This window comes from Trachypithecus francoisi, unplaced genomic scaffold (assembly GCF_009764315.1).
Source record: "Trachypithecus francoisi isolate TF-2019V2 unplaced genomic scaffold, Tfra_2.0 Lachesis_group17, whole genome shotgun sequence".
NCBI classification, from domain to species: Eukaryota; Metazoa; Chordata; class Mammalia; order Primates; family Cercopithecidae; genus Trachypithecus; species Trachypithecus francoisi.
The window spans coordinates 83,047,118-83,071,136 of record NW_022681462.1 but is presented as its reverse complement, the minus strand read 5'-3'; the positions used below and the strand labels follow the sequence as shown (position 1 = coordinate 83,071,136).

Below are 24,019 nucleotides of genomic sequence, written 5' to 3'. Positions count from 1 at the left end.
GTGGTGTGATCTTGGCTCACTGCAACCTCCGCCTCCCGGGAGGTTCTTTTTCTCCTCCGGAGGAGGTTCACTCCTCCCAGGAGGAGTGTAGTGGTGCAATCTCTGCTCACTGCAAGCTCCACTTCAGGGGTGCATCCCATTCTCCTGCCTCAGCCTCCCAAGTAGCTGGGACTACATAGGCAGCCACCACCACGCCCGGCTAATTTTTTGTATTTTCAGTAGAGACGGGGTTTCACCATGTTAGCCAGGATGGTCTTGATCTCCTGACCTGATGATCCACCGGCCTCAGCCTCCCAAAGTGCTGGGATTACAGGCTTGAGCCACCACGCAAGGTGCCTTTTTTTTTTCTTAAATAGACATAGGGTCTCACTATGTTGCCCAGGCTGGTCTTGAACTCCTGGGCTCAAGTGATCCTCCCACCTCAGCATCCCAAAGTGCTGGGATTACAGCCCTGAGTCACTGTGCTGGGCCCCAGTAAAGACATCTTCAGACATATCAGGCCCCACGCTCCTTTCCCAGGAAGGACAGGACGATGTCCTCTAATACGCAGAAGATCCAGCACAGGAGAGATGGGAAGGGAGGCTCCAGGATGAAGGGAAAAAGAGGCCACACGCCAGTCACCCGGCATGAGCCAGAGAGGGTCAGCCTTCCCACTGAGACTAGGGCACTAGTGCCGTCATCACCATGCCCTCTGCTGTCCAACTGTCTTTTTACCTGACAAAACTACAGGTATCGCTCGTGGCCATACTCTGCTATCTAAACCCAGGAACTGAAAAGATTCCTTCTTTCTTTCCTTCCTTCCTTCCTTCCTTCCTTCCTTCCTTCCTTCCTTCCTTCCTTCCCTCCCTCCCTCCCTCCCTCCTTCCTTCCTTTCTTCCTCCCTTTCTCCCTCCCTCCCTCTCTCCCTTCCTCTCTCTCTCTCTCTCTCTCTCCCTCTCTCTTTCTTGGACCCTTGCTTTCTAGCCCAGGCTGGAGTGCAGTGGCACAATCTCAGCTCACCATAACCTCTGCCTCCTGGGTTCAAGCAATTATCTTGCCTCAGCCTCACAAGTACCTGGGATTACAGGTGTCCACCGCCATGTCCCACTAAGTTTTGCATTTTTAGTAGAGACGGGGTTTTGCCATGTTGGCCAGGCTGGTCTCAAACTCCTAACCTCAGATGATCCACCTGCCTCGGCCTCCCAAAGTCCTGGGATTAAAGGCGTGAGCCACCATGCCCAGCCATGAATGGATTTTGATATGGACAGATGCGTGTCCTGGAAGATGTACTCTAATGAGGGGAGTGAGCCAAGCAAGAAGAGGACACGAAAGCCAGAAAACAGAGATTCCAACTGGAAAGTAATGGGAATTCCAAAGATGACCACAAAAGGAAGTCACAGAACACCAGCTACAATGTGCCTAGAAAGCAACCGGCCCAGAGTGAAAGAGGATAAATAACTTAAAAAATGGAACTGAAACATCTTTTACCTGCTGTGATTGCCCGTGTGGAAAGCAATACTGATGGCTATTAGAAAGTGTGGTAGGCCCACGACAAAAAAGTGATAAATGCTGGAGGTGATGGGTATACCAACTACCCTGTGTTGATCATTACACAATGTATACATGTATTAAAACATCACATTGTACCCCATAGATATGCACGATTATTATGTGTCAGTTTAAAAGAGAAAAAGAAAAAGAAGACTTAAGGAAACAGTATTGTTACAGAAAAATTAAATTAGAAGTTGTGGTAGGAATTAGCAACAGGTACAAAAAATAAGGCAGATGAAAAACAAGGTAATTATTAACTTCAGGAAAAAAAAGTAAAAAGAAACCATTATAGTATGCCACAAGGTTCAACTGTGAATAATAGTTGCATTGAAATAATAAAATAAACACTGTATGTAGGTTTAATAAACATGTGTGTGTATACATGTATATATGCATGTATGTACACACAAATTACTTCTGTATGTACCACAAAATTAATGCCTTAAAACAACACATTATCTTGCAATTCTACAAGTCAGTAGTAAAAAAAAAAAAAAAGATTCTCCTTACTAGGCTAAACTCAAGATGTTGGCAGGGCTGCATTCTTTTCTGGAAGCTCTGGGGAGAATCCATTTCCTTGACATTTGCAACATCTAGAGGCTGCCCTCATTCCTTGCCACATGGTCCCCTTCCAACTCCAAAGCCAGCAATGGACAGTCTTTTCCCATCACAGTACTCTCTGCCTCATCAACATCTCCTGCTCTGACTACTTCCATCTTTCACTTCTAATGACCCTTCTGATTACACTGGGCCCACCCAGATAATCCAGGATAATCCCTTCATCTCTAGGTCATTAATTTAATCACATCTGCAAAGTCCCTTTTGCCATGTAAGGTGACATATTCACAGGTCCAGGGGATTAGGACCTGGCCATCTTAGGGGGGCCATTATTCTGGCAACCAGATACACAAAACATTTTTGAGGCTGGACACGATGGCTCATGCCTGTAATCCCAGCACTCTGAGAGGCCAAGACAGGAGGGTCACTTGGCACCAGTCTGGTGACACAGGGAGATCCTGTCTCTACAAAAATTTAGCAAATTAGCAGGGTGTGGTGGCACATGCCTGTAGTCCCAGCTACTCAAGAGGCTGATGTGGGAGTATCACTTGAGCCCAGGAGGTCAAGGCTGTAGGGAGCTGTGATTGTGCCACCACACTCCAGTCTGGGCAAAGATCGAGATCCTGTCTCAAAACAACCAACAACAATTTTTCGAAACAATATAAAAAGAGTATTGTCAATATTTAGGGAGGATGGTTGAAGAGTAGAAAGGTTGGGCACGTAAGAGGATCTACTAAATAGGAAATCAATGGAAAATGTCTAAATAGATGAATCAAAAATATGCACTTTACTCAGAAATATGAGATGAAAATTGCTGGAAGAAACAGCTAAGAGAATCGAAAACGGTTGCCTCTGAGAAGAGGATAAGGGTAGGAGTAGGCAAGGAATCACTGCATGTTGTTAGGAGGTTTTAGTACTATTCGACTTCTTAAATTATATGCATGTACTACTGTGAGTAAATAAAAATGAATTTTTAAACAGAGAGTGGGGATGGGAGAAAGGGCTTACATCCCAACTGCAGCCATCAGTTGCATTTGGCCTCCATTTCCTCCTCTATAAATAAGAGCGTAGCTGAGGCCTTTCCACCTCTGTTGTTCTATGAAATCATCACGTCCCACAGAATAACCATCATCAGCTCCTCACACCCACACAGAGTTCCATCACCAGCTACAACACTGGTACCTCCCTCTCCACCCCCACCCTCACGAAATGTTTAATCCTACAAACGCATCATTCCCACTGCGTCCAGCCCATGGGCAGTGCAAGTCAGTGCTGCCTGCATCCGTAACCACAACCCCCGCTCACTCAGCCCCTTCTCAGACCAAAGAGCCACATCTCCAACATCTCCTGGAGCCTCAGGGCTGCTCCCCTGCACCACACTGTCCCCACTGCCGTCCCCACTTCCTCACCAACCCCAGCCTCATCAGCACCCCCGAGATGACCACCCGAGCCTCCTCTCCATCTTCAGATTGAGAGACTGCTGGCCCCCCTGCCACCCCACAGTCTCTCCTCAACAAGGGCTTGCACATAATTATCCTCTTCCAAAATCAAAACTGTCATGGCCCACAAACCTAAATCCTCACTCCACCAAACACGATCCCAATATTCTCACCCCAAGAGCCCCTTCTACTCCATCTCAAGTTCTCTGTCTGAACGGCTGAAAAATATCTGAGCATTTCTGCAGCAGGTCCTTCTCCCTCCCTCTGCTTGAATTCTCCTTTTCCTCTAGTGGACTCTGGTTGTTCTGCTCTACCTAGACGCCTTCCCCTCCTTCCTGGTGGGAAACGCTCCTCAAGGGGTTTTGGTTGTGCCTGTGCTGACCTCAACACCCACCCCAGGCAAGGGGTGAGCATGTGACCAGGCAGAGCCAATCAGAGGCCTCCCTGGAACCTTTTCACCAATGCGATGGAAAGATGCTAACACGGTCGATGTGAGTCAGGGGCTGCCGGCTGCTGTCTTCCCGCCATGTGGGTGAGCCTGCCTGAGAATGAAGAGCTCAGAGATGAAGACAGAGGGATAAAGCATTGAAGGCACTGTCTGGGCCCCTGGTCTTGCTGTTTCTGGAGGCAGGGACATACATCTCTGAACTTCCGGGTGCTGTGAGCTTTCACTACTTTGGTATGAGTCTATGACTTGTGGCTGACACCCTCTTGACCTAAGGGCCAATCTCAGTCCCCTCCAGGGCTCTCTGGGAGGCCAACTGTGGGGCTTCCAACACTGGCCTTATATCTTACCAGCTGTGTGGCCTGAGGCAAAACTGTGCCTCAGTTTTCTCAGCTGTAGAGTGGGGGAAAGAACTCTCCACCTCACAGCGCTGCTGTGAAAATTAAAACGGAATGCCCTAAAAATGCTTCCAAGAGCGCCTGGCAGAGAGAAAGTACTCAATAAATCTTAACGATGATGACTCTCAGACTCAACCAGCCCGCAGATTTCTCTCCTTTCTTGAAATCCCTGGAGTTCCTCTAAGTGGCCTTCGCTCAGGCAGGAGCTTGTACTTAAGCTCCTCTGACATGCCAGGCCCCGTGAGCAGAGCTTTACAATGTCAACATCTCATTAATCCTCACACCTCACCCCAACCCTTTGAAGTGGGTACTATTTTTATCCCCATTTTCCAGATGAGAATAATGAGGTATGGAGAGATTAATAAAACTGCCCAAGGTCACACAGTGGGTAAGGGGTGGAGCCAGACACAGTCCAGGTCCGTCCCACTCAGAAGCTCACAGCTCTCCACTCCCTCTCTCACAATCCACAATCAGCATGTGACTGCTGCAGATCTATATTAACTTTGGGCACAGGCTGGCCAGAAAACAAAGTTTCCAGTCAGTCTCTCTTTCCTGGTCAGGCTTGTCTGCAGCGGGAGCGGGGAAGGAGGGCACTGCAGCTTTCTAATCACAGTATTCAATGCCCTGCCCAATGCAGTGGTCATTCACTCATTCATTCATGCAGCTATTTCCTGAGCACCTACCGTGTGCCAGGCACTGTGCTAAGGAACATGCACTGTCCTGTTGAATCCTCAAAACAATCCTATGAAGCAGGTCCTATTGTTATCCCCATTTTAGAGAAGACACGGAGACTTAAAGAGGTTTAGTGTCTCTCTAGGGTAGCACAGCCGGAAAGTCCCAGGGCAGGATTAGGAATCCAGGTCCATGTGACTCGGGACCCCTTGCAAACGTGGCAGTTCTTGGTCATGAATGGGCGCGCTAAACACAGATCTCAGAGCCAGCCAGCGCCATGATCAACCCTTTTTGCCTCTGGGGTGACCCTGGCCCACAGATAACAGTCCCATGGCTAAATTTCCTACTTGAGCTTAGGAGGAGGTGCAAATGGGTCCTGCGGGTGACAGAAGGCAGCAGAGCTTCTTGTGCCCCAATCATCTGCTAGGGTGGGGGTCAGCTGGGGGCCAGGAGAAAGCGGAGGAGACCTCCTAGACAGAGATGTCTATCTGTCGACTCTTCCCCCTCCTGTCACAGCCTCTCGTGGTCATAAGACTGGAGACGGATAAGGAGGAGGGAGAGGGAGGGAGGTCTTGGTGCCATTTTCCAGTGAGATGGCCATCACTATTCCATCGCCCTGACTTTCCAAAACATCACTTGCACCCAAACCACCAGCTGTCCATAGAATACCAAAAGCCACTGGTGACAGGCCAGCAGTCCTGCCCTCTGCAAAGCCCATTTATCTGGCTCTAGAGTCACAATAAGACGGCTTGTGGCTCTCATACCACTCTCGAGGCCATGGCACCACCAGCACTGGCACCACCAGCAGAAGCACTTATGATCACACCAAACCTGCTGCCACTACGGCGGCCACATGGGAGTCTGAGTCAGACTCCTTTGCTCACACTAATGGTTGCCATGACACAGCCCCAAAAGTGAGCGGGTGGGGGGAGATTTATACCTAAAATAGATGCTGTTAAGGAGCTGAAGTTGTTCTCAGGAGCCAAAATGAGCCAACACAGACTTCCGTAAGGCAGCACCCATTTCCAAGTGCTGCAAGCCAGGAGAAGCCCTGTCTAGGGGTCACACGTGCTGTGAGTCAGATGGGCTTCCCACGGCCTGGGGCCTGGGAGTCAGGGGCACAGCATGGCCAGGCTGAGAGCCCATGTGAGGATCAGACACATGGTCCTGGATGGGGTCTGGCAGCGACCATCATGGGTCTGATTTTATCATCCCCAGCAGAAGCGGCCCACGGTCATCTGCACGTTTCTCTACTTTTCCAACCTTCTCTACAGAATGGTCCACAGCTGCCAGCTCCAGAGCCTCTATCACTTAGCCCCCTACGCATGGCCCTGTTCCCCCATCCCACAACTCTGAAACCCTCTGGGGATGCTGACTGTCTTCGTCCTCGGGGGAGAATGCTCCCTCCAGGGACATATCACAGTGCTTTCCCTGGGAGAGAAGGCACCCACACGCACTTGGCTTTCTCCATCTCCTAATGCCACTGAACTGACAGTGGAAAAAAGGAGTTATGCCACTGTCTGGAGTGATTGATCCTAGTTACCAAGGAGAAAACTGGATTGCTGATCAGCCACAGAGCCAAGCAAGACTATGTCTGGAACCCAGCGAATTCTCTCAGGCACCTCTTAAGAACTTCCATGCCCAAAGGAAAGCTGAATGGAAAGTTATGGTAACAACAACAACAACAAAAGTGGGATAACTAAGGATTCAGGTCCTTTGGGAATGAGGATTTGGGCTACTCCACCAAGTAAAAGAAGCATGACCTGCTAAGGCTCTGGCTGAGTGTGAAGGAAATACAGAATGGGATAAGAAGACAAGGAAGCCAGTAGCAAGTGTAGCCTTGTGAACAAATGCAGAAAGCAGGCCTCTAGTGGTTTTGCACACTTTCTATTAACTTGATATGTGTGTGTGTGTGTGTGTGTGTGTGTTTGCAATATGGTAACCATTTTCTTCTTTTTTTCTCCTTCCTATTGTTTTCTATATAAGCTGTTGACAGTTAACTTTATAATCTAGTGTTTAGGTAACAGAATATTCAGTGGGACTGTGACTGACTTTGAGAAGTTATTATAGCCAGGGATTGATAGAGTGATGGTTGGGGATCTCTGGGAAAAGGGTGAGAATTTCATAAAAAGGATAACTGTCTTGAGAGGTGGACATCTAGTTGTTCGTTTTTGTATGGCAGTTCAGATGTTGTAAAAAGGTGCAAATAGAAGCTGTGTAGCCAAAGGGGAAACTGAGCCAGTTATCAATTTATTCGCCCATCATTACCTGTGTTGTGAAGATGGAGCTGGGCCCTTTAACTACTTTTCCTTTGTCAGCTGGCACAACTGTGGAGGGCACTGAAGAGGCATTGAAGGAGGAAGCGGGTTTCCTTTCTAGACCCGATGTGCTCTTGTTAGGTTCTTGCATTGCATACAACTTCTCTAGCAGTCAGATCTTGCTGCATGGGCGCTTTCCAGCATCAGGGTCTTGCCAGATATGAAGCTTCCCAGCACCCAACTCCTGTGCTGTTGCAGCTTCTCCAGCACCCAGTCCCTATGGCATGCAGCTTTCCAGTGCCCAGCTCCTGAAGGAGTGCCAGGCTCTTGCAATGCAGACAGCTTCTCCAGTACCTGGCTCCAGCAACACATGTCAGTCAGGAGACCCAACAGCCAGGAGCTTCACCCAGCACTCCCCTGGGAAAACTTAGCAGCAGTGTGCTTCCAGCAAGTTACCTCCCATAAACAACGTTCCTTGGGACCCAAAAAGATGGGTTTCCAGTAAATTCCAGAGGGTGAATTTCCAGCAAGTTCTGCCAACATGGCAATTACAGAGACGTTGCCATCCAGGGAGCCATGGCCACACCCTCTCCATCAAGGTCTGGATCTCAGCCCTTGCAGGGCCTCTTCCTTGGACATTCTGTGGCAACCCTAGAGGTAGGGGCTGTTCTCATAGCTATTATTTTTGTATTCTTTGGAGTTATTTTTACTTCTTCCTAGCCAATTCCTCATTATTCTAATCCAATTAGAGTTAATAATTCGTTATGTGAAACTTTCCTTGTTCCAATCACCACGTAGTTTCTGTCCTCTGAATGGACCCTGACGGATACAGTCACCCATGGCCCCAAAGGGCCTTTTTCCATCCTCATTTCAACATCCTGGCCAGCTAATCATTCCCTGCTTCAAGCACTCACTCAACAGCCATTTCTTGAGTGTTATTGTGGAGCTGGGCCCTGGAGTGAAAGGAGACCCTGCTTCTGGAGCTCATCAGCAACTGCCTTCTCTGTGTTCTCTCCCAGCTGTGACTCCATGTGGCTCCTTGCTCCTGGGTCTCCAGCCTCAGATTCTGCAGCTCTGTCTCTGGGGCTGGCTGGGAGTCTTGATCCCACTTCTGCACGGTGGGCGCTCCTCAAACGTCATGTTCTACTTTCAGCTTTTCGCTAAATGTTCTTCCTCTAAGACACCTGGGCATAAGTAACATAGACCTCCTTCTGCAAGGGGCTCCATCTCTATTTATTTTCATCCCAAATGGATGATTTGCAGTTGCCTAAAATCCTACTCTTCCAGAACATGCTTCCTTCAGAGCTGGCTCTATTTTCTGGCTTTTCCCTGTATGTGGAAGTAACACTCCCCTCCCTTCAGCTGCCTAAGCCCCAAACCCTGGAGAAAACAGGTCCCACCTTTCCCCTGGGTCCTCACATCCAGCAGGTACCTGGTCCTTGGGCTTCTCTCAACCCCCTATTCCCTCCAGGCCCTTTGTACCTCTTGTGTCTGTGGCACAATAACCTGGTAGATCCCCTGTAGCGCATCCACCTGCCTCTGGCATCTCTACCTCCCACCCCACCCTCTCAGCAAAGATTGCCCACACATGGCTCCCTCTATGAAAACCTATGATGCCTGATGAAAATTTTAAACAATTGATTGTGAATGTACTAAAACCACTGAACTATACACTTATATGGGTGAATTGTACGGAATGTGAATTATATCTTCAAACTATTATTTTAAAAAATCCTGTGATGCCAAAGATTTTCACACATGGTAAAATATACGCTCTGGCTTGGTCTCACGAGGGCTGGCTACAATGCAGCCTCCGCCCACTGCTCTGGCCATGCCCCCACCTCTCCCAGCTGCATCATTCCAGGCCCGGCTGCTGTCCCGGAATGACACCCCTGGCTCCCACCCTCTCCCTCAGGGCCCACTCAGCTCCTCTCTCCCAGTCCTTCAACCCAACATCTCTCCTCCCCCACACACTGTCCCCTTCTCCTCCACCACCCACCCAGGGGTCATTGGGTGTTCCATGCATATATAGATGTGTCTGATTTCCCAAAGAGACGAGGTCAAAGTTCATGCCTTGGCTCTTGCTGCCCATCGTCCCCCCCGCCCACAGCTTGTCCCCCACAACCCCATTCCGGGTGACCCTGGAGGCAGAGAGGACTGTGTGAAGTCACTCCCAGGCAGCTGCAACATCCCCAGCACAGTGCTGCGGTGCCTAGAGCGACCCCCCACAATCCCCATTCTAGGGGTCGCTTCGCAGAGCCCCCAAGGCACTGCGTCAGTGGAAAGGCCATTTGCAGGAGTTCCGAGGGCAGAAACATACACCTGCCATGGGTCTGCAGGCTCACCTGCCCCAGATCCCCAAGGTGAAGGGGTGGTGAGGGCCTAGGCTATCAGTGAACCACAGGAAACAGGGGGGCTGAGTCCTTGTTTAGCCTGTGACCACCCTCTCCCCACACTGCCCATGGCCACGCTCTCCCAACCCCACTTCCTAGAGCAGCTCCCTCTCAGGTCAAAACCAGGAGGACCCCAAAAGGGTCTTCAGGGCCTGGGAGCGGCTGTTGGGGCTCAGTCCCCACCCCCATACACTTCAGCAGGAAGGAGCTCGCTGCTCTCAGACTTCCCAAAGGGCCGCCTTTCTCCTCCTCTGTCCCAACAAAAACAAACCATTTGTGGAGGGGGCCGAGGGAGGGAGAAGAGCCCAGGGTTCCAAGCAGCACATCTCAGAACCACAGGGCCCTGCCTCCAGCAGTCCCCGCCTCAAACCCTGGCTCTGTCACTCAGAGATTCAGGCCTCAGTTTCCCAAGTTGTAAAGCGGGGTGAGAAACAGTCCCTACTTCATAAGTCTATTTTAAGATAGGAGGGAATCTGAGTCGAGTGTTTAACACAGGGCCTGGCACATGGCAGACACTCAATAAATGTTCATTTAAAAAGCATTATGTGCTTGATCAGAAAGAAAGGCAAGCCACATGTTCTTAGGAAACCTAGACTCTGGCCTCAAACCACGCCCCGGAGTGGCTTGTGCTCCTCCTAGAAATGGCTGCTGTGCCAGGGTCACCCTCCCAGCTAATGCCCCTAAGTCTCCAGCCCAGGCCCCTTGCCACTAGAATGGGGAATGTATTTACTAGAGAATTTCAACCTGCCACTGTGGCCTCAGGAATCTCTCCCAGTCAGGCAGACCACACATGCACACACGCACACACACACACACACACACAGACACAGACAGCCACACAGATACAAACACACAGACATAGAGGCACACACAGAAACACACCTAGACACATGCAGAGATGACCCAGGTGCGCACTCGCACACACATGCACAGTGCCCCTTGTGCTGCACACGCCGGGGCACCTGGAGCCAGAGGATCCTGGGCGGGCCTCCTGACACAGGCACATGCGTTGCACATTTCACCTACTGTATGGGCCAAAGAGGCATTTGGAAACCAGCTTGGGAACCTCATAACCATTCATAACATTGTTCTGAGAGAAAACACAAAACATTGCCCTATAAACAAACATTTGCAATAGAATTCCTCCAAAAGCTTGGAATTGCCTGTACTAGAAAACTAACAGAGCAAGAAGAGAAAAACCACATAAACTTGGTTTGCCTCTGCAAAATTAATACCAATTACAAAAACATTTATGTGAACTGCTTACCATTTACACCTAATTACCATGCAGCACAATTATGCATATCATTAAGGGTATGCCAGATTAATTATGCTATACATTTCATTTGATTACACCGCCACACCCTGAGTTCATGTATGCCCCACTTCCAGGGGGCCAGTCCTGCAGCATGGCTGCTTGCACAGGTCTGCACAAACCAGAGAAACGTGGATTTCCACATTCAGATGGACCGCAGCCCCCACCCCACCCCCAGCCAGAGACAACCCGATTCCCGCCCGGCCTTCTTGGCAACATCAACAAGAGCCCCGCTGCAAAGCCATCTTCCCACCAGATCCTCCAGAAAGCAGAGATGCTTCAAAGATCTCCCCAGGGGTGTGGCTGCATGTCACAGGGCCACCATACAGCCCAAGGGCCGTCATGTGTGGCCCTCACAGAGGAAGCGGCCCTCTCGGCCATCTCCTGAGGTCTGGCTCTGAAAGCAGGGCAGCCTAGCCCATGTCCAGGCCAAGTCCCTCCCAAGTTCATCTCCCAGACCCACCAGGGCTGTGTGCCCCTATCCCCTGGCACACTGAGCCAGCTACAGGGCAAGGTCCCAGCTGTGGTCCCACTGGGTCCTGCAACTCCCCCCCTGGCCCCATGCCCTGTGCTCTCCTGGACAGCTCTGCACAGACCCCCCCTCCCCTTATTAAAAAGAGAACAGGAACTGACCCCCAATAACTCCCATTTAGCTCAGTAGATGCTCTTCAGATACACTGGGTGAACTAGGTTGCAGGGAATAATTGGGAACAAGAGAGTCAATAGAACATGATGAATGGACCTTCCCAGGAAGGGGGAACTCAAAACTGATGGAGGGGACAGGAGGAAACAGGCTTCTTGGGAGGCAAAGAACCAAAGGAAGTGCAGAAGCGAGGGAGGGAAGGAAAAAATATCCAGGTTTAGTCCAAGAAGCAATGCTCAAAACAAACAAGAACACCAGCCTGTGAAGTTATGTCCATTTTACAGATGGTAAAACTGAGCCTAAGAAAGGTTGAGTCATTTTCCAACGACACGCAGCAAGGAGGTGGCAGGGCTGAGGCAAAACCACCATCTGTCCAGCCCTCAGCCTGGTGGCCCCGGCATGATGCCACACTGCTCCTGGCCTCTATCTAAATTCAATGATGCTGAGAGGGCTCACATCATTTGTCGAGAAATTCTTTGGAAATAGCCTTCCACATTATCCTTCACATAACACACATAAGCCTCCTTTCTATTTTAGAGGAACAGTTTTTGCTTCTTTTCTGTTTGCTTTCCAGAAATGCTGTCCCCAGCTTGTTCCTCCAATCTCTCTCCACAGACCTGCCTCTGAATGGAGAGTGATGGGAAGGCCGGACAGCTTGATATCAACTTCCAGCCCACCCAAAGATACTCAGAGGGTGATGAGACTCACCGCAGGTCCTGGGTGGAGGGCCAGGGTCTAGGTCTTGCAGCTCATCTTTTAGGGAAATCACTGAGAAGCAGAGGCCCTAACTTATCAGCATTCCCAATGCATGGGTGCAAGCACCTTCCTCAAAATCTTCCTTCAAAAATCTGCAGGGGTCCTAACAGTTATGGACCAAAATGTACCTGCCTTTCTCATCCATCACACCAGGCACCCCGCCCCCAGGCCTTATGACTCAGGCTCCAGCCTCCTTCCGCAAGCCTGGCCTGGCTCAGGCTCCCCCTGGGGAAATCCCACCCACCCTCAAGCCCCAGCTCCATGTGGGAGGCACCTCCTGCTCTCTCCGACTCCCCCCAACCTGTGCCCCCTCCATGAAGGGCATCCCCACCCACATGGTTGGCGGAGCTAGAAACCAGACAGCCACCCCAACTCCCCTCATTTATTTTATCCCAACTGTTCCTACTGACTGCACTTCCTAAATGTCACACCACGCACGCCCTGTCCAGGCCCACATTGCTGCCCTGGACTTCTGTGCCAGCCTTCCACCTGGGCTCCCTGCCCCTAAACCCTATTGCCCGAGCTCTCCTCCTCGATGCCCTAGAATTATCCTTCTCAAATACAAATACCAAGCCCGACATCCGTGGATGGATAACATCCTGCCTTCCATGGTCCTCCAGCCCAGGCCCCCAGCCTCATACCCCATCATTCCCTATACTGCAGCTACATGGGGCCAAAAAGTGCTGCTGTCCACCAAACTAACTGCTCCCTCCCCTTCGAGACTCAGCTGAAGCATCACCTCCTTTAGAAAGCCCTTCTAGATCTTCTCTCCCCCTGAATCCAACTTCCTTCTCTGAGCCCCGGTAATGCCTGGACATGGTGTGCCAGGGGTCCTTCCGCCCTGCCAGACCCCCACCTAAGCTGTAGTCTCCTTGAGATGACCGTGAGCCCTTTCATCTAAGCAGCCTGTGTCTGGCACACAGTGGGTCTCTCTTGGATGAACAGATGAACATCATTTGTGGATCTGAAGCAGGGACCTCTGGAGAGAAAACTCAAGCGCTGCCAGGCCTGCCAATGTGGGGGCAGCATCTCACCACGTCGGGCCCTGGCTCCCTCCGATTCCAGCATCTCACCATGCCGGGCCCTGGCTCCCTCCGATTCCAGGCTGCTGGCAGGGTGTTGACAGAAGAAAATGCAGAGGTGACTGACTGCCCAACCCCACTGGGCTTCCCAGCTGAGCTTCCAGTACCAGGCAGGGCCCTCAGGCCACCACCAGTTGGGCTGGGAACCATCAGCCTGTGCGTGGATGGCAACAAGCACCACATTGTTGCTGGTAATAAAACCATTAGGAGCCCTTGCTGCGTGCCAGCTGCCAGACCGGGCTGTGGTCTAGACCCTCCCATGCCTCCAGGCCATGGGGTAGAGCCAGAACCCAGCAGAGGCCACTCTGCTTAGCTCCAACAAGACCAGTGGGCAGAGAGGAAAGGGAAAGAGGGCCCAGGCCTTGAGGTAGCTACTGGGTCCTCACACGGACGAGGACTCTAAAGAGATTAAAAAAAAAGGTACAGGCAAATCCTGGCTTCACAGGAAGAAGTGGAGGCTCAGAAAGGCTAAGAGAAAATGGTACAACTTATTGGCAGCTGGAAAAAGGGACCTGGGTCAGACAACGGAATGTAAGGAGGACAGAGACATCTTTCTCTGTCCCTGCCACTCCCTCGCGGCCCCTGACTCCCAGCCCAGAGTCCACCGTGGGCTTGGGGGTCATTCTCAACTTGATGATCTCTTCCCCTCACCGTGAGGGGCCATGGGGAGGACAGGCAACACTTGCAGGGTCTGTTTTTCTTTTTCTTTTGAGACAAAGTCTCACTCTGTCGCCCAGGCTGGAGTGCAGTGGAGCGATCTCAGCTCACTGCAACCTCCACCTCCTGGGTTCAAGTGATTTTCCCGCCTCAGCCTCCAGAGTAGCTGGGATTACAGGCACGCACCATCACACCCGGCTAATATTTGTATTTTTAGTAGAGATGGGGTTTCACAATGTTGGCCAGGCTGGTCTCAAACTCCTAACCTCAGGTGATCCGCCTGCCTTGGCCTCCCAAAATGTTGGGATTACAGGCGTGAACCACCGCACCCGGCCACTTGCAGGGTCTTACAGAGCAGCAGGGCCTTGTGGGGAGGGTCACCCTAACCCTCAGGCAGCCCTGGAATGACCCCCATGTAAAGAAAAGCAGCTCATGCCTCCTGAGCACCTTCTCTGTGCCAGGCACAGTGCTAGCTGTTTCATAAAATATTGTATGTCATTCAGGCAACCCCTGTAAGATGAGGCTGCTATTCTTATCCCCGATTTACAGATGAAAAACCTGCAGCTCCAGGTGGTTTGCGGCCAGCAGCAACTGAGCACGAATGGGGCTGAGACAGTCCTCCAGGTCAGCCTGACTCCCCAGCGCCTTTCTTGCCCTGCACATCTGTCCCCTACCAGCCTTGGACCAAATGGCTGGTTTGTAGAGGGGCCAGTTCTGTGCTCGCCTCCAAGTCATGGGTCCTTTTATGTCTGTTCCTGCCTTATTCCAGGAGCAGGGCCAAAAAAGTGCACAGACCCTTCTCACGTCCTATTGAGCAGGGGCAGCCTCAGAGGAAGGGAAGCTCCAAGAGGTACCCATGGGTGAGGTGGGGGAGGGGAAGGTGGAAGAGGGTAGTAGGTGCTGTTGCTAAGCAACCAGCCCTGAGCTTCCTGGGGTAGCAAAACGACTGCAGATGGAGGAATTGCATTTGCCCCCGCCTCACCTCTCCACCCCATCGTCTGGGTAATCACTACCTGCTCAGGGACCCCTAGATCAGAGTTGAACCCATGTGCCAAACAAGTTCCTAGACACCCCTTCTACCCCTTCGTGGGACCTCCTGAAGCCCTACTTTGTCTCCCTTGGGTGTGGCCTCCCAAGAGGCTCTCACTATGCCAGGGCTGGGTCACCTGAGCTCCATACCTGGACCAGGCCCCAGTTATACCTCCAGTTCTCCAGGAACCATTTGGGTCACAACAGCCCATTAAACTGATGCTTCTGGGGAAGACTCTCAGTGATTTGTTCTCCACCTTGGGTCAGAAATGAGTTTCAAGTCGCCATCCTATAAAGCTAACTTTGTCCCCTGTCCCTGGCGTGGGCTGGGGTGCATGCAGTCAGCGGCCTATTTTCTGCTCTCACCTAATCCCTACCAGCCTAGGCCTTTGCTCAGAAGCCTTCATATCTGCGATATTTCTCCCTGCAACCTTTCCGGAAAAGACAGGTACCTGAGTAGGCTTACCCCTTGCTGTCAGTCTCTAAACCAGTTTCTTATCCATTATAAAAAAGAGTCCATCCCTCAGCCTTAGGTGACTTAATTCTTTTTTCTACATTCTTATCCACAGGCTTTTAAAAAGTGTAGTTTTATTCCTGTTGTCATTAAGAAAGGAACACAAGTTCATTTACATTTTTTCAAAGAAAGCAAAAGTGTATAAAGTTAAAAAGCAAAAACTTGTTCACAGGTTTGTGTGTATCTTTCCAGAACAACTTTTCCATGCGTGTACAAACCTATACATGTGTATATTTGTATCAATTTTAAAGAATTTCACAAAAATGAGATTAAGCTATGAACATTTTTTTTTTTAACCACAACACTACTGCATGGGGATCTAACGCATCAGAACAGACGCGCTTACCACCTTGTTTCCAAGGCTTTTAGGGAATCTAGGTGGATTCCCCTTTACCTGTTCGTTTATTTAGTACTTCAGGAACCTATACAGGTAATCGAGCAGGCTTTCCAGAAGCCTCCTTCCAAACAGGTTCTGCTGGATGGGGTACTGGGGGAATCCCACTGGCTTGGCAGGGGCAGCAGCGAACTCGCCTGTGTCTCCCAGGGTCCTCCAGGGAGTGGTGGGGGAGGGATACTCCGAAGGCCTCCCGCCCCCAGGCCACGGCCCTTCCCAAGTATTCCCCAGGACACAGCCCACACTCAACAGCTTAGTGAGCCGCAAATCTAACCTATGCCCCATAATCTCCTCTCTAAGCATCTTTTTACCTTTTGAAGGAAGGATCACTGGAACCCATGACCTAGCTGATCTATCAGATCTCGAACATCTGCACCGAGATCCCTCCCCTTTCATTACAGCAAGAAGAGCACTAGACTAGGAGTCAGGAGACCCAAGTTCCAGCTCTCTGGTTACTGGCTGTAAGAGATGGTCCTCCGTCCCCTCTGTGCACTCAGACGGGGCATCTAATAACTGGCTCAGAATTAAAAATGACCTTGACATTTGAAACAGAAGCAGAGAGGAAAGATCAATAGGGATGGTGGCGAACAGGGCTGTGACCACAGGAAAGAGAAAATAGGAACCTGGTCATATATCTAAATAAGGCTGGGCAGCCTTAAGGGTCAGAGAGGACCACAGCAGGACAGGAGTAGGCAACACAGAGCTACTGCTGAAAAAAACAAAAAATCCACTCTATACTGGGATTTAGTTAGGAAAGCCCCAGGCATCTGCGCCTCCCTTACCCCCACCCCGACTGCCCACCAAGCACCCTTGCTGTCCTCCAGACAGGCTGGTGGCCTGTGATGTGATCAGCAAGGGAGATTTTGGCCCAGGAGGCCCTGCCCACCAGCTGTTCTTGCAGGGGGCTGCCAGGCACCTGCACTCATGCCTGGGGGCCTGGGCCGTCTGCAGGGCACCTCCCCTCTGGGTTGGTGGCTTGGTTCTGCCCAGCGAGTGTGTGTTCAGGGGCAGGGGCAGGCTGCAGAGACAGGAACCTGACATCTCCACCCCCATTTCTCTGGCACTGGCAGCCCCTTGCAGGAATGTTCTGGATGCTGGGGCACCTCAGCCTGGTGGAGTAGGCAAGGGGGTCATGGAGACCTCTGCAAGGCCAGAAAAGGGACCCTTATCCTCCTGCCACATCCTCACCATGACTGCTATCACTCGCACACAGACCAGACCTGACCCTGGCCTCCCCCTTAATCGTCACAACCCCCTGGGGTCAGTGTAATTTAAACCCTGCTCTGTTGCTCTCCAAGTCTGAGCTCTTAAGCTCTGGTCTATGGAATAGAAAGAATCAGGATCCGACACCAAATGAGCTCATTTGGCCCCTTCCCCTCCCTCCCTGCTGTCCTCTCTCCACCCCGACCCTGCATTGGCCGCCACACTCAGGCAGTTCAGAGCGATTCTCCTTAGGCCACAGAGGAGTTCCGGAGTGCAGGGACCTGCTCCCCAAACCAAGGCAGGGCCTCAGCGTGGCCTCCAGCACAACCCAGGCCCCAGTCCACCTCCCGGGCACTTGAGCCACCCACAATGATGCCCTGCCCCTGAAGGCCTGGCTTCCTCCCTGAAGTCCCACTTCTGTGCTCTGAGGCGCTTCTGAGATGCCACCTCCTTCAAGGAGCCTTCCCTGATGGCCTTAGTTGGTTGTGACCTCACTCTCCTTTGGGCACTTTATTTCTCCCTCTCCAGTGACCCCGGTACCACTCTGCAGTCCTTCGTTAGCTGGGCACATCCTAAACGCACCTTGTCCCCTCAAAGCCAGCACAGGGCATGGCTTACAGGAAATGCTCAGCACATCTCTGCAAAATAGAAGCGAATACGGTGGCAAAGTGCTGCTGCACTCAAGATAGGATGAGAATAACGAGCTGAAACTACAGCGGGAGGGATTTCAGGTGGAAGCAAAACAACCTGTTGACATGCGATTTGTTCAACTCAACAGATTGCTAAGTGGCGCCGAGGAGCCTCCCACCTCCCAGGATTTTGAATCAGAATCGGCACTTTCCTCATCTGACCAAGATTCTGCAAAAGACACAGGAAGGTGGATGAGGCTTCTTAGAGCACTTCCTGCAGTGCTAGTCCACATGAGTCGCCCAAATGATGAAAACAGACACAGCTAACAGGAGGGCTCCCGCTCTGTTAAGGCTGTAACGCACATCATCTCACTCCATCCTCACAACCACCTGTAGGCAGAATCCATGCGCACTCCCATGTCACAGGGGAGGAAACTGAGGCCCAGAGAATCGAGTTGTCGCCCAAGTTCCTGCCGCTGGGAGGTGTCAGAGTGCAGCTTCCTGTGGCTCAAGGGCCTCATGCTGCCTTGACACTGGCTCATGTGGAAGCAAGTCCTACCCATCCACAGGCAGTGGCACACCATGTACAGGTACATCATGCACAGACACACGTGCACTGAACCTCGTCTTGCCCACACACTTAGCCAAGTGGAGGCAGGCTCGGACACAGACATAAATCTCAGACTGACACTTCAGGGATCTCAGATTTGGTCATGTTTTTAGGGAAAAATCGTCAAAGAGAGAAATGATTGAAAATGAGCCCTCAAAATTAAAGTGGAAAGGAATGTGGCACCTCTGGTAGACCATTAAAGCCCCGCTCAGGAACAGCAAAGTCCCTGCAGAAACCCAGCCTCAGGCCAGGTGGGCTTCTTATGAGCTCTCTGCTCATCTACTACTATTCAAACGGAAGTGGAAGCTAGTCTCTGAGCGCTGCAGCATGGGGAATAGCACTGGGGTACATGCTCTGGCCCTACCTGCTAGAGGCCAGAGACACATTCAACTCCCAGTGGGGCATGGGTTGGGGAGGACACGAGCACCAAGTCCAGGACCCCAGGCCAGCAAGTTGGAGGCAGCAGGAAGTACCCAGGGAGAGGCATGTGACCGGCACGTGAACGGCCCTGCAGGCCTCAGGCTCTGGGTAGCATGGACAACCCTGAGAAGAACTGGGCGCCACCTCCCACAAACAGTACCGTACCCAGCACCAAGAGCTCTCAGAGCTTAAACTCCTCTTTCAGCCTGCAATTGTAAGGTTTGGGTTCTAAGGCTGACATTGCAGGCCCAAAGATGGGGAGAGGGTGGTCTGTTTTAACTCACCCATTAGAGTCCTCTTTCTACCTGGATCCCAAAAAGAGAAGCCTTGGGGGAGTCTGGCTCTTGCTGGGAAAGAACTTGGGTCTTTCAGGGAGGTGTGAGCCTGAGGAGCTGGCCTGTAAGTAGGCGGTGGCCACTGGGCAGCGACGCACAGCAGCAGGGGGAAGGGAGCCCGGCACTAACGCTGCCTCGCTGCCTCGCTGCCTCGGGGAGAGGACAGGATGGCAGTACACTCCCCTCATTCAGCAGACTACCTCGGAGGCCTCATCACTTGTCCAAGGGACCCAGGGAGGCAAGGCCCCTGTTCCCTGGAGATCACAAACTGAGAGGGGGGACGGACACATGCAGCAGCCCAGGTAAGAGGTGTAGTGTGGGGCGTCTTCCCCCGAGCACAGGCCTGGCTCCACTTCTTCCTGCCAGTGACCCTGGACAAGGATTTTACCATTTGTCCTGTCTTCCTAGCTTTTTGAGAACCACTGGCAGAGGTGGGTGTGAAAGCGATAGTAAAACATCCATAAGGGACTGAGGAGCTTACTGTGAATTGGACTCGAAAAGGAAACCTCAGAAATTATCCACACACAGGGATTTATACACAAACCTACAGAATACACACGTGCTGAGGCTTAAAGGAGGTTGTACTTTTTACACCCTCTGCAGTCGGACGTGACCAACTCGTCTCTTGCAGGGACCCTCCTCACACTGCCTCTCCTTCCCAAGCCCAACTCATTTGGGGGCCCTGATCTCTCTTATATCTCCTTCTCCTTGGAAGCCTTCCCCTATTACTGCCATGTGCAGAAAAACAGACCACCCTGTCCCCATTTCTGGGCCTGAAATTCCACCACTAGAATCAGAGCCATAGAATGTCAAAGCTGGAATGGACCTTCCGGCTCTAGTCCAACCCCCACCCCACAGAGGAATCCTGTCCGCAGACACCCTGACAGATGGCTGCTGGCGTCCTCTCCTAGGCTTCTCCAGGAAGGACTCAGAGGGCAGCCCTGTCCCTGTGGACCAGTCCACTCCTTGAGTCTAGAAGGAATTCACCTTTCTTGGGGTCAGTCTCCTATGGAAGGAACTGGTGCCTGGGTGGGGTAAGAGGGAAGTTTGGTCAGCCTGAATCCGCAGCTGCTTATCTGGGGAGGAGCTGCACAGAGGAGGGGGACCCACCAGGGAGGCAGGCAGGTGCCAGAGCTGCTGCACAGGCCGGCCTGGGCCGTCGCCTGGAGCCAGCACATGTGCACACACAGACTCCCACCTTGACAGAGCCACCTGTCACAGCCCAAGCTGGGTCTTGGTGGAACCTGGAGGCAGAGGGGGACCATTTTGCCCCAGAAATCCAGCAGGAACTCCCCACAACCCAACTCTCCAAAGGCAGGCAGCTCAGAAAACTACCTGGTGATGGCCCCTGCCAGCCAACCAAAGAGGGTCCCCCGGATGCCTGGCCCCCCAAATTCCACAGGCCAGTCCTAACACCCAGGCAACAGCAAGGCGAATAGCTCCCCTGGCTGCAGCTGTCACATCTGCTCGGGAGGGAGGGAAGAGGCGACACTGGAGCAGCACCTGATCCCAGGATCCCTTCGTAGCCGCCCGCCCAGGAGGCTGTTCAGCCGCTGGCAGCCTAGGGTGAAACATGAAGACTGAGCAGGCCCCCTGGGATGCTGATGGCAGTCTCTGGGCACGGCAGTGAGGGGCAAGTTGGGTCACAGGGCGGAGGGCGCTTCTCCCCAAGGCTTCTGTCCCAGCTGGTTTGGAGCGGGGGTTGCTGCGCGGCTGTGGGGCCCGGCCCTGCCCACCCTCCCGCCTGCCGCAGGCCAGAGCTGCCCTGCTGGGTGCCAGACGCCATGTTGGGTCAAGGTGCAGCCACAGGGGGCTCCCCTCAGGAGCGTGGGGGAGGCAGCCCCTGGGAACCAGAGGGCACCGCTCCCCGCCCAGGGCGCTGACACCTCCTCAACTGGCCATGCAGCGGAGAGAGGGTGCCAGGACGGAGGGGATGAGGAGAGGGGGATAAATGACAGAGGGGCGCTGGGACGGGAGAGGGTGCCCCCAAGAAGGGAGGCTCCAGGAAAGCGAAACGCAGTTTGGCAGTCCCAGGGCCGCGGGCCCCAGCGATGAGGGGCTGGGGGAGGCCAGGGGCGGGCCCTGGACCCGCGCCAGCCCGGTCCGCGCCGAAGGGGAGGGAAGGCAGGGCGCCCTGGGGGAGGGGAGCTGGGGTGAGGGCGGGACACGGACCGCGGCCGCCTGCGGCTCCGAAGCTCGGGGTCTCCCGGGGTGCGGGGACGTGGGGCCGAAGACCCCGCTCCGCAGCAGCGGCGAGGCCTCGTCCTTCACTGTGCAGATGCGAAGCTTTCAAGGACACGTCTGCACCGGCCCGGCGGGGTGCGTGTGCGTGAGTGTGTCCGCGTGCGTGGGAGTGTGCGCGGGGGGGCGGCAGGGGCGACCCCGGGCGTCCCCCTCTGGGCCGCTCCCGGCCCGGGCCCCGCTGCTCCCACCCCCGCGTTTTCCGGCCCCCGCGGCCCGGGCCCGGGATCCTCGCCCGCCCCCGCCCCGCCCCCACATTGCGGCGCCGCCACCGCGGCCGCCCCGGCACCCACGGCCCGCGGTGAGGACAGGGAGGAACCGGGCACGACCACCCCCCTCTGTGCCGCCGGCACTCCGCGGGGAGGTGTGCCCCCCAGGCGAGTGCTCTCCCTGGCTCCGCCGCCCCTCCCGGACCCGTCGGCACCCCGCACCCCCAGCCACAGGTGGCCGGAGGAGGATCGCGGCGCGGCGCTGCCCGGCCCCGCCATCACCCCTCGGCCCGCCCCCGGGGGCCTCCCGGGTCCCCCGCCCCGCGGGGCCGAGGAGGGCCGGGCGCCGGGGGGAGGGGCGGGGGGCCGGGTCGTGCCAGGCTGCCATTTTCTGCAGCCGCCGCGGAGCCTGCGCGGGGCCCGGCCCCCGCCCCCTCCCTCGCTCCCCCGGGCCGCCGCGGGGGCCGATCCTTCTGGGTCGGGGTCCGCGCCCTCCGGCGCCCTGGCCGCGGGCTCCAGGCGGGGCCGCGGGGCGGGGGCAGAGCCCGGAAGGCGGGGGCGGCCCGGCCCGGGCCCCTGCTGCAGCGCCGAGCCGGGCACCGCGGCGGAGGCCGGCGGTGGAGGGGCCCCCCGCGGCATTGTATAGACTTGAACTTGAGCCCGGAGCCGGGCGGGGGCGGGGAGGGGGGTCCGCGCCGGGAGCGGGCGGGACGGGAGGGGGCGCCTGCCGAGCCCGCGGGGACATAAACAAACCCTCAAATCCCCCGCGCCGCCCCGGCCAGCCCGACCCGCCGTCCCCGCCCGCAGTCCCGGCCCCGCGGGCGCCCGGCGCCGAGTTGCGGGGGTCCGGGAGCGTGCCCCGAGCCGGGCACTGCCCGCCGCGGCGTCCCCCGCCCGGCTCCCCGGCTCCCCGCCGCCTCCGGGCCGGCCTCCCAGGCCGCCAGCAGCGGCGCTCATTACCGTGTGGCCGGTGGGGTCGGGCCGGCCCGGCTGCGCGCCCTGGTGCCGCGGCGCCGCGTCCCGGCTCGTCCTCTGCTCTCGCCGCCGCCGCCGCCCGCGCGCCCTCCCTCCCTCCCGGCCCGCCTGCCTGCCTCGCTCGCTCGCTCCCTCCCTCCGCTCGCTGTCGCGCTCCCTCTCTCCGCCTCCTCCGCCGGGTCCCCCCCTCCCACCCCTTCTCTCCGCCTTCCTCCTTCCCTCCCTCCGGCCGCCCGCGGGCCCAGGCCTCCGCCCGCCGCTCGCCCCCCGCGGCCGCGCTGGCCCCGGCCCCGGCGCTGCGGAGCCGGCCCGGGAGGCAGCGTCGACTGGGGGGCCCCGGGGCGCCGCGGCGGGAGCGGCCTGGGCGCGCGGCCGGTCCTAGCGCCCTCGGCGCGACTTCCCGGCCTCTGCGGCCCCGCCAGGGTCCCCGCACGCCGCTTGGCGGAGGTCCGGACCCCGCACCGCCCCGACCAGGGGCCGGGCCCCGGGCGCCCCGCCTCGGCCGCGCTCCCGGCCACTCAGAGCCCCTCGAGTCGGAGCCGAGCCCCGGGCCTCGCTGTAGCCCTCCCCACGCGGGGCGCCCCTCTACCTGGCGCTGCTTCTGCGCTGGGTCCCCGCATCCAGCACTGGCCGCAGGGACAGCGGCCCCTCCTCTCCCCGGGCCGGTGTCAAGTGCCTCCCCCCGCAGCCCGCGGAGCCCCCGGCGGCCTTCGCCCTGCAGTTCTCCCGACCTCCGCCAGAGTCCACTGCGCTCTGCCTGCCTCAGCACTGGGGCTGGGGACAGCAGCGCCGGCCCATCCGCGCCGCAACCCCCAGCCAGGTGCCGCCGCGGAGTGGAGGCCACTCCGCTCTACAGGGCCAAGGTCGGAGCGCCAGGCTCCTCCTGGCCGTCCCGCAGGCTACAGAGCTTCTCTGAGATGAGCTGCCCTGAAGAGAGTGAGTTCCCCGTACCTTGAGTTGTCCAAGTAGAGTTGGGTGCCCTCAGTTGGGCACTGGAAGACTGAAAGATTTCATGAGGTGGGAGGTTGAACGAAATGACATTGAAGGTGTCTTCCAGCTGGAAGATTCTGTGCATGCCTACACACCGCCCTCACCCTTTCACCGTGGGGGCTGTTCTCCTTCCCCATGGAGCACTCAGGGATCCAGGTTCCTGACTTGAGGCATCTCTGTCTAATTCCACCAGCACAGCCACTGTGTGCTCCTCTCACTCCTCCAGCAGCCGCTCTAGGACTTGGGGCTGGGCCCCTCCACCCCTGCCTCCAGCCTCCTTGCGCGCCCCCGCACCCCACCAGCCACTCGCAGATCTGCACCCCG

The 24,019-nt window shown here is 55.0% G+C and overlaps 1 protein-coding gene across 6 annotated transcripts in view; it reads right to left on the bottom strand.

Annotated features, from left to right (window-relative positions):
- The window catches only part of DNMT3A (DNA methyltransferase 3 alpha), a 112,193-nt gene extending 88,743 nt beyond the window's left edge, over nucleotides 1-23,450 (bottom strand). For 4 of the 6 annotated variants that reach the window (XR_004428464.1, XR_004428465.1, XM_033176373.1 and 1 more), the window contains exon 1: nucleotides 22,691-22,834. The gene's annotated coding sequence lies outside the window, so the exon portion shown is untranslated. Of the gene's footprint in view, nucleotides 1-22,690; nucleotides 22,835-23,294 lie in introns of those variants that run through there. The other 2 variants (XM_033176377.1, XM_033176375.1) reach the window with 2 other exon arrangements.
- Between the last annotated feature and the right edge of the window lie 569 nt (nucleotides 23,451-24,019).